General features: G+C 38.4%; 1 pseudogene; it reads right to left on the reverse strand.

The window, feature by feature from the left end:
• Positions 1-4,325: 4,325 nt before the first annotated feature.
• LOC145167051 (LRR receptor-like serine/threonine-protein kinase RPK2 pseudogene) lies at positions 4,326-8,253 on the reverse strand (annotated as a pseudogene).
• Positions 8,254-20,003: the final 11,750 nt, after the last annotated feature.

The following is a 20,003-nucleotide window of genomic DNA, read 5'->3' on the forward strand; positions in this document are numbered from 1 at the left end:
TTGGCAAAATAAACATATGGACCCTTTGGTAATGGGACTATCTCAGACTTAGCCTTTCTCTTTACCATTTGGTCAACCGGGTTGACTATGGTCAATCCCTTTCCATTGGGAAGAGAATGCTTTTTCTGGATTTCCAGTGTCACCATTGTCACTGTCCATAAATTTTTTGGGAAGTTGATCTTCTAATCAAATTTGCTTTACTATCGTTCCAAATCATTGCTGATTCAGCAGCACCAAGCAAATAGATATGATCATTAAGGTTCATGTCATAGTCTGTTTCATAGTAGTCCCAAAGGAACTCACTATGTGACTTAGAAAGTGATTGAACATCCAATTTTCTCAAGACTTTGACACCCAACTCTCCCGGCTTGTCAATATGTGACTTCATCTCTAAGATGTGATCACACATAGACCTTGCTTGCCATTAGGGCTTGAGTGACCTTGAACTTGTGGGTTAGGGAGAATAATTGGAGGAGGTGGAGGAAGAGAAGTATGACTTCCATGAGCCAAACTCGGGAAGTCATATTCATTAGGAAAGCTTGGTTTGGGAAGATCATTGTTGTCTAAACCAGACATCAACAATGGGAGAAATTCACGTAAAGTTGATTTAAGTCCTTAATATAACACCCAATATGATATATTAAGGCTAGGACCCAACAAACTATTTTATAACTTGGAAGAGGGATGCCGTAATCCAAGCTATAAAATATTTGAAGGTAGGTGAATGACGATTCACCAATTTCCACCAAGATAAACGAAATGTATTATTAGGTTTTAATTGGTTTTGAAACTCCTAGATTCTTTTGAGATTCATTGAACTTTTCAATGGCATGTTTCAATCTCGAGTGTGCCCTTCAGGTTTTGTGACTGGGATGTCGAGGATCACAAAACAAGGTGTGAAGTAACCATGCAAATATACTTGGTACCCTTAATATTTACCCCTCAATCGATGTGCCGGTTAACCACACACGCTCCAACGATACTATGATAAACATTAAGTTACCCTTTGCCTACCTTGTTAAGTCCAGGTTAGTGTGCCGGTTAACCACACACGCTCCACTAACAGCTTAAACAAAGTGCAAAGTGTAATTTCATGGATTAGCACCTTATTCACATTTTCCTAAGTAACTAAGATTGGGAATTTATAAAAAGTTTAGTTACTTAGTATTTATCATTAATACTTTCAATGAAGGGAGAATTATAGTCCTTGTCCTACCTGTTCGGCTAACGACCCTCCACCAGTCAAGGAAGCGGTGGGTGAGAGTGGACACCCATTAAACTGCCATTTTATAGGCAGTAACCTTATACTCCCCTTATAGACCGGCTTCGTGAATGAGGCCTACTAATGGTAAGACGACTTGCTCTTATACATATAATATATTAAACTTTTAATATTATAATAGTATAAGGGTGTATTTTAGACATTTAAAATACTTGGTAGTTTAATCTATTAATTAAACTATACTCTTAATTTAATTAAATTTAAACCATGTCATTATGGAATTATTAATTCTCTTTTAATTAAACACTTTAATTATCTATTAATAAAGTCCATAAGAGTTAATTGAATTATTCAATAAAAACATCATAATTCCAATTATTAAATTCAAAATTAAAACCATTTAATTAATTGTTTAAGTTATGAACCCAAGAGTTTTAGAATTCAATTCTTTTTTTCTTTTTTTATCATAAAAAAACTTTTTTCAAATTCCAAAACTTGAGGGCAAGTTTTGTAACTCTTGAAAACTTTTGGATTCCATAACTTATGGAATTAAATACTTGTTTTATGATGAAACTTTTCATGTTCCATAACTTAAGAACAAGTTATGGAATTCTTTAAAACATTAAGACCAAGTTTTGTAACTCCATAAAAAACTTTGAATCAATTTTTTTTAACACCTTTTCACATCCATAACTTATGGAGGTTTCAAAAAACTCTTTAGATCAAACTTTTAAAACTAATAAAATAATCATATCATTTTATCTTTTACTAAATTTGACCTAATTCAACTCATATAGCAAATGATTCAAATTTTACAAATAATTAGTTTTTCACAAAAACAAGTAATTATCTTAAAATTTGACAAACGTCATGTTTTTTTTTCTTTTTTTTCCAACTTTGAAAATAAAACATTTGCATCAATATAACAGAAAACAACCCATGGCTCTAATACCACTGTTGGGTTTTGAGCATTCTAACACTCCTATGGTGTACATGCAACCCTATAAACCTTGGATCTATGTTTTCTCTATTATACATGCAAATATTAACTATTCCAAGGTTTCATCCTAACTAGCATATTATGAAGCGCATATACTACAAAGTTCTAGTTAGATGACATACCTTTTGATGTAGCTTGATGTCTTCAAGCTTTAAGAGCTTAGCCCCAATAGTGTGGAAGCCTCAAATGGAATCACAAATCACCAAAACACCTTGGAAGAACTTGAGAGAATATGTATGCACACTAAAATCGGCCCACTCTTATTTTCACACACTTGTGCCAATTTTGTGAGCCAAGGACCCCTTTATATATTATGGAGGATTAGGGTTACATCCATGTAAACCCTAATACCCATGGCCTTTCATTTACATATGATCCATGGGTTAAAAGCTCCATGAACCATCCATGAAAGCTTAGCCCAACCTAAATGAACTTGGCTCATTCCATATATATAAGAGCCATGGGTTGTTACTCCAAAAAAACTTGAAAAGACGATTATACCCTTTTAATATCTTTTTTCTTATTTTTTACAATTATTCTAATACCATTTTGTCTTAAAAATAAAAAGAAAAGAAATATATTATCCCCCACCCACCCATACGTTCTCTCTCTCTCTTCACCAGTTATGCATCTCTGGCGTAGGAGGAAACCGGTGGAACTAGGAGACCACCAATCGCCACTATGACAATACTCCTCCTCTTCCTAATCTGCTCACCGATCTCAGCCAAACACCCCCTTTTGATCGTTACTGCTACTGCTCAAATCTACAGCCTACAACGAGAAGGGAAGCAGTCGAGTGGAGCACCGGAGCTACCCACTTCCTCCGTGGCGATTGGTCGAGGAACACCACCCAAACACCCCTGACTCCTTCACTACGGACGATGAGAAAGGAAGCCACAACGGGCCTACCAGAGACGTCGACTGCAGCCCCTCCTATTGAAGAATAATCACCCAAATGCTTCCCATGACCACTGTTGTCGATGGATCGAAGACAATAGCCCCCCCCCCCCCCCCCCCGATGAGGTTTTGTTGTAGATGGATCGCGCCGGAAAACCGACCATCTGGGTTTTCAATTTTTTCTCGATTTATTGTGATTGTGTTCAATCTAAACCATATTCCATTTTGGGGTTCCATAATTTCACTGCAATAAGACGCTTTGCATAGAAATTGAGGTTTGGATTGACTCAAGTGTATCGATATTTTGAAGGATACATCATTAAAAAGAGGGTTTAATAGTGATTCCACTATTGCTCCATGTTTTCATCCTTCTGTTTGCGATCCCACCACTGCTACATATCGGAGCTTCCACCACCGATACATGTCTAGAGCTATCGCCGGAGTTGGAGAACTCGTCAGTGGGTCTTGAATCCAAAGATGAAACCCTAGTAATAGTCGGAGAAGCACAACTCAGTGGCACGAAGAACGGAGAAGGGAAATTCGTCGATGGGTCTTTAATCTCTTATGAAAATACACACACACAGAGAGAGAGAGAGAGAGAGAGAGAGAGAGAGAGAGAGAGAGAGAGAGAGAGAGAGAGAGAGAGAGAGAGAGAGAGAGAGAGAGAGAGAGAGAAGTATCAGTGGAGGGAAGGAGGGAGAAAGAGACGTAAGAGAGATAGAGTTTTACCTATTTTCTTATTATTATTATTATTGAAATATTAATAAAATGTAAAAAAAATGTAAAAGTAAATAAATAAGGGTATAACCGTCTTTTCAAATTTTTTTGGACTAAAAACCCAGAAAAACCTTTATTTTGGATCTTCTGTGCAAGCTGGAAAGTTTTTGGACCCCATCCAAAGATTTTTGCAAACCACAAGTACCAAATTTGCAGTTTTGTCTTTTTTCTTCATTAATTCTTCTTCCTTTAATCATCCAAGCTTTTATCCACAAATCTCGCAAAGCGTTCTCAAATCCATGCTTCGGATCCCTTTACATCCCTAAATCCTACAAATCAAATATTCGAATTCGAAGTAAATCACACCCCATATACATGTATGCAATCTCAAGATTCCGTGCAATATATGATTATGTACATAAGAATTGCTTGAAGTTGAAAAAAAAATGCAAAAATAACTATTAGAAAAAATAAACGCAACACCAAACATAACCATATCCACCGCCGATCATCTCTCCGGCATAATTTAGAGATTCTTATATTTTATTCTGATACAAAATTTCAATAAACGAAACACTACAAGAAATTACATCTGTGCCATTGCAACAAATCTTCTTCTCTACCCAAATCATAATTGAAAGACCTGACTTTTAAAATTTTATACACAAAAATAAAAAACGATACATTACAAGTAATAAAAATACATCCAACACGTTTGCAACAAATCTTCATCTGTGCAAACCACCCTATACACCAATTTACAAATCACTATTAATACTAAATGGCATCACGCCAAACAGTCCGCATCCAACATGAGGAAGGTAAATCAGAATGTCCAGTCTAATACAAAACTTCGCCTACTATATATCTTCCCCTCATGTGGGGACCACTATCAGTACTATTGTGAAATAATCACAATAGTACTATCAATGGGGACCACTATCAAATTCCCACATATTTGACATCAAGACAAATATGTAGGGACCACTAACATGACGGCGGTTGAAGTTGTTTCAACCGCCGTACCACTTGTTTCATGGTGGGTCGTCTCGACAGCGACTCCACCGTGCAAACAACTGCTAGATGCAGTACTTCGACCAAATCATCGTGCGGCCCCGAATCCCACAACCCCGCGGTAAAAAACTCCTTCGCGTGTCCTTGCCCTAGCAACATACACGCCCACCCAACAATATTAAACCCGTTACCATAACACGAAAACGAAGGATCCAACGCTTTTTTATCAGACAAAAGCTCCAAAAGCACCACACCGTAGCTATACACATCCGCTTTATCTGATACCCGACACGTCATCGCGTATTCCGGCGCCACGTAACCGAAAGTTCCGGCGACTCCCGTGGTGGCGTGAGTCTCCGACGTACCCAAAAGCCGCGCCAAACCAAAATCCGATAAATACGCGTTGAAATCATCATCTAACAAAATGTTACTCGGTTTCACATCACGATGAAGAACACGGGGGACACATTGATCATGGAGGTAGTATAGGGCCCGCGCTACATCCAACGCGATTTTGTGTAGGACCCGCCAGTCAACCGCACGCGTTGACCGTTCTTGGATGAATCTTTCCAAATTGCCACCTGGCAAGTAGTTGTAGATAAGGAACATTTCGGTTTCACTCGCGTGGTATCCGATTAGGGTTACAAGATTCTGGTGGCGGAGCCGCCCTAATGTTTTGATTTCCGCATCGAATTGTTGTACGCCTTGAAACCGCCCTACCGCCAGCTGTTTCACCGCCACCGGAAACCCGGGGGCGATTTCGGCTTTAAACGTGGCCCCGAACCCACCGTTTCCGATACAATTGCTGACATTGAAGTTTCCGGTGGCTTGAATCACGCTCTCGAAAGTCAATGGGACACCGAGATCCGTAAAAAGGGTGACTTCTTTACGGGTCGACCCGTGGGTTATGGATTTGGGTCGCCATTTGGTGTAAAAGAAGAGAACCATGAGAGCTAAAAGGACGGAAAAAATGGCGGAGGCGGATGTGATTAAGGCGATCTCGATTGAACTGAAGTTTTGGTTGTTGGATTTTGTGGATGGAGTTGGTGAGTTGGAGTAATTTACGAAATCGCCACTGGCGGATCTTCCGGGCTCCGGTGGTGGTTGTTGTTCTGTGCTTGTGCTTGACATTAAGTTTTCCGGCGAAGGGCCGGAGATATTGTTGCCGGAGATGTTGAATTTGATCATCTTTGTGAATCCTGCCGGAATCTCGCCGGAGAGTTTGTTGTTGTTGAGTAAAAAAACGGTTAGATTTCTTAGATTTACAAGATCTTCTGGAATCTTTCCGGATAAGGAATTGGAGAAAAGTTCTAGAACTTGTAGAGACTTTAAACTTCCTAAACTTTGAGGAATCGAACCGGAAAGATTGTTGTTTGATAATGAGAGATTCCTGAGAACCTTAATTTCTCCAAAATTATCGGGGATTACTCCATGCAACATGTTGTAGCTCAAATTGAGTGAAATTAAAGAATCTAATTCACTGAAAGAAGAAGGAATGATCCCGGATAAACGGTTCCCGGAGACATCGAAAACCCGCAGAGATCTGCAATTCCGGCCAATATTCGCCGGAATCTCGCCGGAAAACCCATTTGAGCTGAGATTCACAACAATTTCTTTGAAATCCGGACATTTATCGAACAAAACTCCGGTGAGGTTGTTCTCTCCGGCGAGAAACGAATAAACCGAGTTTTTTTTCGGTTTTGATGCAACCGGAATTGAAATTAACGATCCTGTGAAATTATTCCTGCTGAAATTATGAATTATTGCACGATTTCCACCATTATTTGGAGCTTGAGATGCGAAGAATTGTATGTATGTTGATGATGGATCGAGGGGTTCACAGACGGGGTGGCCAAAAGACGTAATTGCCCCTGAGAGATGATTGTTGCTGACATCGAAAAGAGTCATACAAGGAACCGGGAGTTCATTGCTAAGTTGTCCTGTTAACTTGTTTGAACTCAAATCAAGAAAATGCAACTTTTTACAGAGATTAAGCCCGTTTGAGATTTCACCTGTGAAGAAATTTTGACCCAAATTTATCATTTGTAAGCTTGTACAAGCGCCCCAATTGGTCGGAAATTTGCCTTCTAAAGTTGTTCTTGGTGCCCATAGCAGCTTTAGCTTGGGTAAAATAGTAATTTCGGAAGGTAGTGGACCCTGAAAGTAATTATACTCTTCTTCGGATTGAGCGGAATTAGGGATGGAAGTGAAGAGGTTTGAGAACACGAGAATCGAGAGGTTTGTGCAATTCCCGAGTTGTGGTGGAATTGGGCCGCTAAGACTATTTCTTGAAACATCGAATATTTGTAGCGATTTAAGCTGACCAATTTCGATTGGGATTTCTTCTTGAAGCATATTTGAATACAACAAAATTGATCGCAATTTGGTGCAATTTGATAAACTTGGGGGAATAGCTCCAAGTAAGAAGTTTGCTGCGAGTTCTAGATGCTCAAGATTACCACAATTATACCCGATTTCACTTGGGATTTTGCCTGAAAGCTGATTGAATGACAAGTATAAACCCCTTAAACTGGTAAACTCGTTGAAGAACATTGGAATTGAACCATTTAGATGATTTCCTGCGAGATTTATGACTTGGAGATTCTTCAAATTGGATAACGAATTGGGTATTTTTCCAGATATCTGATTAAACCCGAGGTTAAAAACCCTAAGGTTTTCCATATCTCTGAAATTGGAGTTTAAATTCCAATTGAGCATGTTCCCTTCGAGATCAATCACTTCCAGCTTCTTCATACCCCAAATTTCATCAGGAATTTCACCACTTAAATCATTGAACGGGAGCGATAAGATTCGAAGTTCTGAAAGCTTTGAGATAGCATTTGACAACTTACCCATCAATTTCGCATTACGACCCACACATTTTTTCCTGATTCCAAATCCATATAGTTGAAATTGATCATATTCAGTACAAGTGAAAGAGCCTGAATTACCTCCACCGGTGATATTAAGAGCTACAACCCGATAATCCGACCCGCATGAGACTCCGACCCACGAACAGAGATCCGAATTGCTTTCTCTCCAGCTTTCCAGCACTCCCGACGGGTCGGAAACGGAACTCTTGAGCTCCAGCAGTGCCGATTTGTCCAAATCGTTACCGAAAACGGCGTAGGAACTGAAAGAAGTGATGAAGACCCAGAGAAGTGACAGGAGCTTTAAGGGTATTGGATGACGACCCATTGGTGGAACCCTAACAAGGGTTCTATGAAATTAAATCTTGTAAAAGGGGTTGATTTGGATTTAGAGATCTGTGTTTTTGTATCAAGTGTTAAAGAGGGTTTTATTCAAACCCTAATTCTGTGTTTTGCGAAAGAGAGCAAGACCAAGTTTTCGCCTTTCGATTCATTTTCGTTCGCTGTTCTTTGGGTTTTTTGGAAAAAGTCAAAAGGTTTGCAAAATCTGTAATTTTAGATTTGGACCTTTATCTTTGGTTTTCATTGCTTATACACACCCAAAACTTTCAAAAATAAATCTCATCCTAATTAATGTGAACAAATAAATAATGGGATAATCATAAAAATAACATATGATTATAATTTTATTTCGGATTACAAATGTTTATAACATGTAATATGTTGTCTAAAATTTTATTATGATGTATGTAATCTCATATAAAACTAACTCGTTAAAAAACTAAAAAGAAAAAAAAAATCAAATGAGTTGTAGAATACATGTTGAAAAATGAATATCATGTCCCGTCACAAGGTCCGTTGTAACATGAGTGCCACAATCTACTGTTAAGAATCTTCGGTCGTCATCGTTGCCCGTAAACTAAAAACATACATGGATTGAACCAAAGTAAACCAAGCGTTTGACCGCCCTACTATTAGACTTCTGGTCCACCCAGGGATGTCTTTTAAAGTTGTCTTGTCCATATTTACATTACAAAAAATGAAATATATTCTAATCTTCTTTTTTTACAATGAAGAACTAAACAAAGTAGAATTGAAAAATATAACTAATTACAATAATTACAAGGTTACCACAAAAACATAACTATTAAAATGAGTTCTCTTCTCATTGCTCTCGATTGTTTGTTTACCCACGTGAAAAGTTATCTTGTTTTTTCGTTGTTTTTTTTTTATTTTTTAATTATTTTTGTTATTTTTTGTGTTTAATATATTTAATAAATATATATATATATATATATATATATATATATATATATATATATATATATTATTAACATTAAAAATATATTTTTTGTTTGTTCGGACTTTTTATATTATTTTTCTTATTCAAACTATTACTATTATTGTGCTATTTTTCCGTTCAGACTATCTATGTATTATTTTTTCTTTCGGATTATCCTCATGTTATTTTTTCGTTTCGACTATCTTTGTTTTGTTTTTTTCATTCGGATTATTCCATGTTATTTTTTTTGTTCTGACTATCACTATGTTTTTTTGTTTCGGCTATCCTCATGTTATTTGTTTGTTTGGACTACCTTGTGTTATTTTTTTAATTAAAAATAACACATGGTTAGTCGGAATGAAAAATAATATATTGTTAGTCTGAACGAGAAACATAACACATTGATAGTCAGAACGAAAAAAATAACACAATGATAAACGGGACAAGAATATAACACATAGATAGTTCGAACGAAAAAAAATAAGTCCATAATATTACGAACGAAAAATTAACACATGTATAGTCCAGACGAAACAAATAGGATAGTCGCAATGAAAAAAATAACACATGGATAATCGGGACGAGAAACTAACACAGAAATAATAATCTGATCGAAAAAATAACACAGGGATTGTCCGAACGAAAAAAAAATTAAATAGAGATAATCCCATTAAAGATACCATTATATATAAAAAAAATATTTTCTAAAACAAAAATAATTAAAAGCAAAATAACATAATTAAATAAAATAATAATAATAATAATAATAATAATAATAATAATACGCTAAATCAAAAAAATAAGAAAAACAAGAAAATGACAAAACCCCAAATCAAAATAGGTTTCTTTAACTCAAATAAAAAAGAGGGTTGGTATTTTAATCATAACAAAAATCAAAATGGGTTTCTTTAACTCAAATAAAAAAGGGTTTTTATTTTAATCATAACAAAAGCTTATGCAAAGCAAACCCCCTATTAAAATCACCGATAACAAGGATGGCTAATCACAAGGTTCAATTAGGTAAAACCAAGGTTCTAAAAAGCCCGTCATGGCTCCGCCATGGCGCGCCATGACTTCAAGGCTTGCACCTGCCGCTAAGCTTTACCAAAACGCCGCTTTAACTCATATATGTGTATAAAAATGAATAATAGTTGAAAATACATATAAAAATATTAATTATATACAAAATTGCCGCCTTAAGTCACGCCTTACAAATGTCGTGGCTCACCAAGGCTCGGAAAAACTTGAAACTTGACATTGTCGCTAAGTCACGTCTTTAGTTATTTAAAACTTTGGGTAAAACTCAATGCATAAACCAATTTACCCCTATATGCAAAATGTTTTACGGCTTGTTTAATAAAACTCATGCATTTGAAATTATAAAATTAATAATGCTTCGACGTCTAAAATTAAATTCAAGCCATTAAAAGCTAAATAACATAATCAACAGATTCAAAAACACATCATCAAAAATAAAGTTTAAAATTTAATTTCCAAGAACACCAATCAAAGTGGGAAATCGATATTTACCTTTAAATTGTAGTAAAGATCTTTTTTTGTAAAAACCATGATCAAAAGAATGACTCTCTATATCTCCGGGTCATGGGCTCCCTCCATGGTCTTTCCAAATGTCGTGGGCTCCTCCCATGATCTACATAAAAGTCCACATTTAGATCAAATAGCAAATAATTCCATATTCCACTAACAATCGTCACATAACAATTAATGGGGCGGCCTTGATGCCTTCGACCCATGAGTGTAGTGAGAAGACTCACCTTGAATACTGAACGATAGTTGACTAGGTCCCGGCTCCGAATATCAGCTCTACTCAACCCCTAAAAAGAAACATTTCCTTAAATACAACTCCAAATGCCCTAAAACCCCTTATAAGTCAAACTTGGTCAAAGACTAAAGTCAAAGTTCAAAGTCAACGGTCCGAGTTGACCCAACTCGCCGAGTTGACCTTCAACTCGTCGAGTTTCTCCATTAACTGCATAGACCAGGAAAACTCTCATCAACTCGTCGAGTTCACTAATGAACTCGCCGAGTTAGCCAGAAATCCAACAGCTTAATGCATTAAGCTGTTTCCCTGGAATCTAGGAACTCCAAGTCTCAGATCTCCTCCGAAATAATGTATGGAAGGGTAAAGTTTCCTACTTTACCCTTAGGAACCATCCAAAATGAGTCAAACCAAACCCTAGACTCATTAGAGTGAGGCTTGACCCATTAAGCCCATAAACTCTCAAAACATAGTCCCAAAATACAGATCTGGCATCCAAAGGCTGGAAAATCACGTAAAGTTTCCAACTTTACGTCCATGCATGCCAAAAAGAAACCCTAGGGCTCAAGATGGGCAAAAAGGAACTTATTTCATAAATGGGACCTAGAACTTAGTAAAGCTTGCAACTTTAAGTCAAAGGGGTCATAAAATGGTCAGATCTCACATAACAACCCCTGGAACACTCAACTTCTTGGACAATCCACCCATGAGCCCACAATCAAGATAAAACCTTAAAACAAAGAGATCTAACGATAACAAAGCAAGGTATAAACTTGATACCTACAAAAGACTGCAACAAGTAGGGAGATTCTGGATCTAAGTCTTCCCTCCAAGCTTTACACCTCCAACTTCAAAACTTCTTCAAAAGAGCACAAAAGATCAACACTCAAGGCCCTCCACATCTCTCACACTCACAAAATAAGATGATGCATGTTATTAGGGTTTTTTGGACAGAGGAGGCTGGTAAGGAGGCCATTCAGGGGACATAAGGCCTTTAAATAGGGTGCAACACCCTACAAATTAGGGTTTCTTTCCCAGCCGCCAACTCGCCGAGTTGAAGCACCTCAACTCACCGAGTTGGTTCATTAACTTTCACGGCCACTGCCCTCTCGAAACGCCGAGTTGGAGCTTCCAACTCGCCAAGTCCCAACGGAAAACACAAACAATTTGAAGAATAAGCTCACACCTAAACCAAGCGTTACAAATCTCCCCCACTTGAACTAGACTTCGTCATCGAAGTCTACCGATGCGAAAAGCTCAGGATAATGCTTTCTCATCTCGTCCTCCGGCTCCCAGGTCCATTCGGAGCCTATGCGGTTGTGACATCCCCATTTTCACGGCCAGAAAAGACCGATTTGTTTATGCTTTATTTTGAAAATCAGAGTATCTTTTAAAAAAATATGTTGTGGAATTTGTTCCCAAAAAACCATGATAAATACGTTATCAAAGCATTTCCGAAGAAATGTATTTTATTCATTTTAATACATTGGGATGTCATCATCAATATAGAAACATAAGCATAAACAGACCTTACATTCATTCACACTAGTGATTTACATCTCCTCAATCTCTCAGTGTAATGTAACTTCATATTGACGCCTGTGATACAAATAAACTGAGTGGGTCAGGTTGGGAAACCTGGTGAGTACATAGGGATTTCAATCCCACAATGTTATATCATATATATAATTTTGAACTCACAAAATATACAATTTCACCATATATAAGCAACTCTTAACCCACCCCGTCAATCCTCACAACGACACTATCCATACTCTCGGACCTTAAAATTTACCTATTTACTTAATCCATACTCCCGGATCTAATCCATGCTCTCTGATCAATAATTATGACCATTCCATACTCTCGAACTAGGGACAATTGTCTATGTCTAAATCCATACTCCTGGATCACTGACGAATAACTATGTCCTATCCATACTCTCGGACTAAGGACAACTGACTATGTCTTAATCCATACTCCAAGATTAATGACAAATAACTATGTCCTATCCATACTCTCAGACTAAGGACAAATGACCATGTCTAATCCATGCTCTCGGATTAATGACATATTTTAAAGTTCTATTCTCCATGTATATCTCACTCGTACTCATAAGAAGATACTACCCAATATTCCTCATAATTAATTTAGGTTAACTCTTTATCCAAAATCATCATATATTATCAGGTATGTTCTTTAACACGTATTTCAGGCAACATCAAATAATTCGCACATAAACATATATTTAATACTTCAATCAATATTTGTATTAAAATCATGTTCATGAAAGGGACTATGCACTCACTTGTTAAAGTGATGATTCCAAACTCGGGCAGCGCTTCGCTTCTAACGATTCTATTTTCCTTCGACGAAACCTAGCATTATTATTGCTAAGTTTTAGTTTAATCTTTATTGCGACTAATTATTAGTCTAGATTCATCATTAACTCAAAGTCTACTTTCATGATCTATCAAGTAAGGAACAACCAGGTAGGATCATATCGGAGGTAGGGTCCGTTTGGTAGACGAAGTATACTGTTTGGAAATCCCACTTTAAACACCTCACTAAATCACATCCTAGACATCATCCCCATAAGTAGATCAATCAGTATAACGAGTTGGAATCACTGATAAATCTTGTTTATAAGTTCATAAGAACAATAATGAACTTAAACATAAGTTATAATTAAAGTAGGGTAAGCATAACTCACTTACCGGGGGGGTTAGGCTAGGGGTGGAACTTCTGAGCCGAAAGCTCTTCTTCTCGGAGCCTTCTGGCGCTCCGGGACTCGCCTCTAGCACTTAGAAGTTGCTAGGGATTGGGAGGGAGAGATTGGGAGTGTTGAGAGAGAAAGAAGGGTGAAGGTGTGAAGAAAATGGATGACTTATGCATCTATTTATAGGCTTTCTGGGGCCAATCCACATTGTGGACTTAAAATCCACGTCGTGGCCTTGCTTAGGCACCAAGGCTTCGCCTGGTGCTAACACGTGGCGCTGGACGCAGGTAAAACAACCAATTTTAAGAAAATTCATAACTTTCGCATACGAGCTCTGTTTTCGACGTTCTTTATATCCACGCGTAGGTATTGGAAAGATCTATAACTCTCCTTTGGACTCCATCAGCTAACTCTCGACCGATTTTAAATTTAACAGTATGAGAAGATTACACTGTTAAATGACCGTGTAAAATTCATAATTTCTACATACGGACTCTGTTTTCGTCTGTCTTTTTATCGTTGAGCTCCTATTAATGAGATCTTCATTCCTCATTTAGGTTGCGTTGGCCAAAAATCAATCGATCTAAAATTCGAATTCCGGGTTGTGCACTGCTATGCCAAATCTTATAAAAATCATAACTTCCTCATACGAAGTCAGATTTAGGCGTTCTTTTTATGCACGCTCTCGGTTTAACGTATACTACAACTTTCGTTTAGTTCGCTAAGGCTAAAAATTAATTTATCAAAAATTCACTTTTTACGTTACACGGTGTCATGCCGGTTTTGCCGTAAAACTTCGACGGGTCATAACCTCTTCGTTATAACTCGGATTTCGACGTTCTTTATATGTACGGAACCCTTGTGTAACAACGTAAATTTCCAAAACAATTTTTCATTTTTAAAACATACTTTTATTCATAAGGTAATACCAAAACATAATGTATCCAATGTTATCACAACAAAACATATCCCAGAATCTCAAGACATAAACTCCATGAGTGTGTACGGATCATGTCGGCGCCTTCCCGCGATCCTCGCTAGTACCTGAAACACATAACACAACAACTGTAAGCATAAATGCTTAGTGAGTTCCCCAAAATACCACATACGCACATACGTCACTCAAGGCTATAAGACCTTCTGGTCACTGTGTCTCAGAGGACTTCCGTCCCACAACCCTGGTAGACCTTCCGGTCCTACCCGTAATGACCTTCGGGTCCATATCATCATGACCTTCCGGTCCTTCTCATACATAACACATACATATCATATAACAGCATACAACACATATATCTCATAGCATATAAGACCTTCCGGTCACACATAGGTACCATCCTAGGTACAGTATAGTGAGAAGACTCACCTCGTACGAAGTCGGATAAACTCTCGTGTTTGACGTCCCGAACTAGCCTCTCCTATCATCCGAATAGCATTCCTGATCAATACCCTCTCATAGTTGTTGGGTTTTGAGCATTCTAACACTTCCTAAGTGTACATGCAACCCTATTAAACCTTGGATCTATGTTTGTCTAAGATACATGCAAAATATTATTTTCCAAGGTTTATAACCTATCTAGCATGGCATGGGGTACTTTTAACCATAAAAGAACTAGATGAATTACATACCTTTTGTTGATTGTTGATTCCTTGGAGTTTGAGAGCCAAGCACCAATAATGTGAATGCCTCAAATGGAAATCACAAATCACCACAAACTTGGAAAATGTATGAGAGAGTATACTAACTCTTGATTTTGGCCACCACACTTACACACACATAAGGGTGTTTTTCATGCAACATAAGCTTGTTTATATAGTGTACATGGTTAAGGTGAAACCCTAATAACCCATGTCTTTTCCTCTTCCAAGGATCCATGGGTAAAAGCTCCATGGATCATCCATGGACTTCCATATAAGCTTAGCCCATTCCCAAATGAGTGTTAGCCCACACCATATAAATATAATAGCCCATGATTTAATTAGTCTTCCTTTTAATCACTAAATTAATTCATAATTAATTCAAGATTAAAACTAATTAAGTAACATGACTTTATATTAATATATTATAACTTATAATATATTAATAAATCGTAAGTATACAACTCTCATAAAATTATCCATAACTAGTTTGGGTGAAGTGCAACCCAAATGGACCATGACGGGTCGGGTCAAGTATATACCAAATAAGTTATGGACTTAGACATCTTATCCAACAGACTCCCACTTGGATAAGTCTAATAACTGTATTTGCCTATATTACTTCAGGAACCAACCGGCAATCGTAGCTCTCGAAAACTCTTGTGAACTATGAAGCGCCATTTTAGATAAGTGATCATATAATCCTCTGCTCTCATGATATCAACCGGACAAATACATGGAACAATGTCTTACTTATTGTCTAGCAGTTGTTTCTCGATTTCCGATTTGTTTGACAAAGAACTTAACTGAACACATCAATTTAGTTCTGACCGGGCCCGGTACATGGGTCAACACAAAATCATCGAGGGGCCCAGATATCGCTTCTATTTCTAGAAGGAACAGATAAACTTCGACTCATATGCTTGTTCTACTACTTATTGAATTGCACATAAAGGCACGTTTTATAACATCAAGTTACTGATGCGTTTACGTGCAATCAATGCACAACCAACTTATAGGTAACAACTCATATCTCTAGGTTTGAAGACTTATATGATATTACCGTCTCACGATCACTCGAGATAAATTCCATGAAGTGATACAAGTGAGCGTGGGTTTATTCCAATACTCATAACTTATGAGTACTCATGAATGTTGTAGCAACCATTGCTATGGCTAAACACCTTTAGTCATCTACAATCCCAATTCATGACAGTCTTGATTCATACCTACTTCCGACATATGACCGACTGTGGAGAGTTTGAATAAATTAATTATTCTGGAAGTCAAAACATGCAAAACTGAAACAATAGTAAATAATTGACAATGATAGCAACACTTTACTCATAAATAAATCACAAATTTTATTCATCATCAAACGTCGATTACATTTTACAAGTTTCAGAAAAGGCTATCTAATCTGTAAAACTAATATCGTCCCTCAGCCCGATGCGCCTCGCATGCTGCAAATGCTTCACCCTCGTCAGTCCCTTCGTAAGGGGATCCGCAGGGTTCTCATCTGACGATACCCTCTTTGCCACGAGGAGTCCCTCTTCTATCTTGTGTCTTATGAAGTGATATTTTCTGTCAATGTGTCGAGATCTGCCATGATCTCTTGGTTCCTTGGCTAAGGCAACCGCACTATTGTTGTCACAGAAAATCTCCATAGGCTCCTTAATAGCTGGTACAACTCCAAGGTCTCCGATGAAGTTCCTCAGCCATATCGCCTCCTTTGCCGCTTCACTCGCTACTATGTACTCTGATTCACAAGTCGAATCAGCTACAGTCTCCTGTTTGGAACTCTTCCAAGTGATTGCCCCTCCATTTAAGGTAAAGACCCAGCCCGACTGAGAGCGGAAGTTATCCCTATCAGTCTGAAAGCTAGCATCACTATACCCTACTACTCTCAATTCATCACTCCCACCAAGGGTAAGGATCCAATCCTTAGTCCTCCGCAGGTACTTGAGAATATTCTTTACCGCAGTCCAATGAGCCTTGCCAGGGTTCCCCTGATATCTGCTGACCATGCTCAAAGCGAAGGCCACATCAGGACGAGTACAAGTCATAGCATACATGATCGAACCAACAGCGGAAGCATAAGGTAATCGACTCATCTCAGCTATCTCATCTTCCGTACTCGGGCTCTGAGCCTTGCTCAGTTTGGCATTGCTTTGGATCGGTAATTCTCCTTTCTTGGAATTCTGCATGTTGAACCTTTTCAACACCTTATCCAAGTAGATACTCTGACTAAGTCCAATTAGTCTTTTACTCCTTTCTCTTAATATCCTTATCCCTAGGATATAGGTAGCTTCTCCAAGGTCCTTCATAGTAAAGCACTTCCCAAGCCAGGACTTAACCTCCTGCAAGGTTGGGATGTCATTTCCTATGAGTAGTATGTCATCCACATACAGTACCAAAAAGCTAACTATACTCCCACTAGCTCTGACATACACGCAGGACTCATCTTCACTTCTTGAGAAACCAAACTCTTTGACCTTCTCATCGAAACAAAGATTCCAACTTCGAGATGCTTGTTTCAATCCATAAATGGATTTCTCAAACTTGCACACTCTATTGGGGTACTCTGCACTGACAAAACCTTCTGGCTGATTCATGTAAACATCCTCAGCCAACTTTCCGTTAAGGAAAGCGGTTTTGACATCCATTTGCCATATTTCATAATCATGAAATGCAGCAATGGCTAGCATAACCCTAATAGACTTAATCTTTGCTACTGGTGAAAAGGTTTCATCATAATCAATACCCTGAGTCTGAGTAAACCCCTTCGCAACCAGTCGAGCCTTATAAGTGTGCACCTTCCCATCCATGTCGGTCTTCTTCTTGAAGATCCATTTGCACCCGACTGTCTTACGGCCTGGTACATTGTCAACCAAGTTCCAAACTTGATTGTCATACATGGACTGTATCTCGCTGTCCATAGCCTCCTTCCATTTAGCCGACTCTGGGCCTGCCATGGCTTCCTTAACACTGTTAGGTTCATCCAGATTTACCAGTGTACTGTCACTGATAAATGTATCACCTTCCGTAGTAATATGAAATCCATAATAAAACTCAGGTGTGTTCCTAACCCTTGTGGAACGCCTCGGAAGTATAGACTCGTCAGCTGGATCAACAGGAATTTCCTCCTCAAGTTGATTGCTAGTGTCTGAGGTTCCTTCACCAATTGAGTCTTGAATTTCTTCAAGGTCAATTTGCCTCCCACTGTCTCCTTGGTTTATAAATTCTCTCTCTCGAAAGACCCCTCTCCTAGCCACAAAGACCACATTCTCATTGGGTCTGTAGAAGAGGTAACCAAAGGATTTTTGTGGGTAGCCGATGAAAATACACCTTTCACTTCGAGGTTCGAGCTTGTCATGATTTTTGCGCCTCACGAAAGCCTCGCAACCCCAAATCTTGATGTGGTCCAAATTGGGAACTTTCCCAGTCCACATCTCATGAGGTGTTTTGGCAACCTTCTTTGTAGGGACTAGATTAAGGATGTGGGCGGCAGTCTCTAAGGCATACCCCCAAAAAGAGATTGGTAGCGAAGCTCGACTCATCATAGAGCGAACCATGTCCAACAAAGTTCGATTGCGCCTCTCAGCTACACCATTCAGCTGTGGTGTCCTGGGAGGTGTCAATTGTGAGACAATCCCACACTCCTTAAGATAGTCGAGGAACTCAGTACTAAGATACTCACCACCTCGATCGGATCGAAGCATCTTAATGTTCCTGCCCAATTGATTTTCTACTTCCTGTTTAAACTCTTTAAACCTTTCAAAAGTTTCTGACTTATGTTTGATTAAGTAGACATAACCATATCTACTAAAATCATCAATAAAAGTCACATAATAGCGATTAGCATCCCTTGTGGCGGTTTTGAATGGTCCACATACATCAGTATGTATAAGGTCCAACAAACCCTCACCCCTTGCACAAGTACCAGTGAAGGGTGATTTTGTCATTTTTCCAAGTAGACAAGACTCACAACTATCATCCGACTTAAGGTCGAACGACTCCAAGACTCCATCCTTTTGGAGCTGGCCTGTGCGTTTCTTGCTTACATGTCCAAGACGACAATGCCACAAAGATGCTTTATCCAAGCTAGTAGAAGAATCAATACATAATACATTATTTCCTAAATTATCTATAACCGATACAGCTTCATACACACCATCACAAGGTAATGCTTTAAAATAAAGAACATTATTAAAGAAAGCATTAATACTACCAACTTCATTATCAAAAGAAAAGGTAAAACCTTGTTTGTACAAAGCATGAAAGGAAATAATATTCCTCGCCATTTCAGACGAGTACACACATTTATTCAAATCTAACTTTAACCCACTATCTAGCAACAAAGTGTAAACTCCAATCTTGGTAACAGGTGCAACCTTCTTGTTCCCCATGATTAAGTTTATCTTTCCGTGCTCCACATCCTCACTTCTTCTTAGGCCCTGCAAGTCACAACAGATGTGAATACCACAACCTGTATCAAGAACCCAAGAATTAGAATATGGTGAGTTATTAGACAATATAGTGTAAATACCTGCATGGGATGGTTTCACTTTCCCATCCTTGGCATCATGCAAGTACTTTGGGCAGTTTCGCTTCCAGTGCCCCTTATTTTGACAGTAGAAGCATTCAGCATCCTTAGGGATGGCAGAAGGAGTGATAGAACCACCTTTGGTTCCAGATGAGGAGCCTTCAAGGGACTTTCCCTTGGTACCCTTCGAAGGGTGCTTCCTCTTCTTCCCTTTGCCTTGCCCGATAGCCAAAACAGGGGTAGTAGTAGGAGTAGGAGTAGCAACCGACTTACTTTTAAGACCACTTTCGGCAGTCTTCAGAAGTCCTTGAAGCTTACTGA

The sequence above is a fragment of the Lactuca virosa genome, chromosome 3 (genome assembly GCF_052849685.1).
Source record: "Lactuca virosa cultivar CGN04683 chromosome 3, Lactuca_virosa_CGN04683_v6, whole genome shotgun sequence".
Taxonomy (NCBI): domain Eukaryota; kingdom Viridiplantae; phylum Streptophyta; class Magnoliopsida; order Asterales; family Asteraceae; genus Lactuca; species Lactuca virosa.